Source organism: Theropithecus gelada, chromosome 1 (assembly GCF_003255815.1).
Source record: "Theropithecus gelada isolate Dixy chromosome 1, Tgel_1.0, whole genome shotgun sequence".
Lineage (NCBI taxonomy): Eukaryota > Metazoa > Chordata > Mammalia > Primates > Cercopithecidae > Theropithecus > Theropithecus gelada.
The window spans coordinates 58,683,899-58,684,670 of record NC_037668.1 but is presented as its reverse complement, the minus strand read 5'-3'; positions in this window follow the sequence as shown (position 1 = coordinate 58,684,670).

The following is a 772-nucleotide window of genomic DNA, read 5'->3' as shown; positions in this document are numbered from 1 at the left end:
GAACCCCATCTCTACTAAAAATACAAACATTAGGCCGGGCGCAGTGGCTCCCGCCTTTAATCTCAGCACTTTGGGAGGCTGAGGCAGGTGGATCACAAGGTCAGGAGATCGAGACCATCCTGGCCAATATGGTGAAACCCTATCTCTAGTAAAATACAAAAAAAAAAAAAAAAATTAGCCGGGCATGGTGGTGGATGCCTGTAATCCCAGTTACTTGGGAGGCTGAGGCAGGAGAATCGCTTGAACCTGGGAGATGGAGGTTGCAGTGAGCTGAGATCATGCCACTGCACTCCAGCCTGGGCGACAGACACACTGTTTCAAAAATAATGATAAAAAATTTTTAAAGCTGGGCGCGGTGGCTCATGCCTGTAATCTCAGCACTTTGAGAAGCCAAGACGGGTGGATCACTTGAGGCCTGGAGTTCGAGACCAGCCTGGCCAACGTGGTGAAACCCCATCTCTACTAAAAATATAAAAATAATTATCCAGGAGTGGTGGCAGGTGCCTATAATCCCAGATACTCGGAGGCTAAGGCATGAGAATCGCTTGAACCCAAGAGGTGGAGGTTGCAGTGAGTGGAGATCACACCACTGCACTCCAGCCTGGGCAACAGAGTGAGACTCTGTCTCTGTGTTGTTGTTGTTGTTGTTGTTGTTGTTGGAGACAGAGTTTCCCTCTGTAGCCCAGGCTGGAGTGCAGTGGTGCCATCTCGGCTCATTGCAACCTCCGCCTCCCAGGTTCAAGTGACTCTCCCACCTCAGTATGCCCCGGGG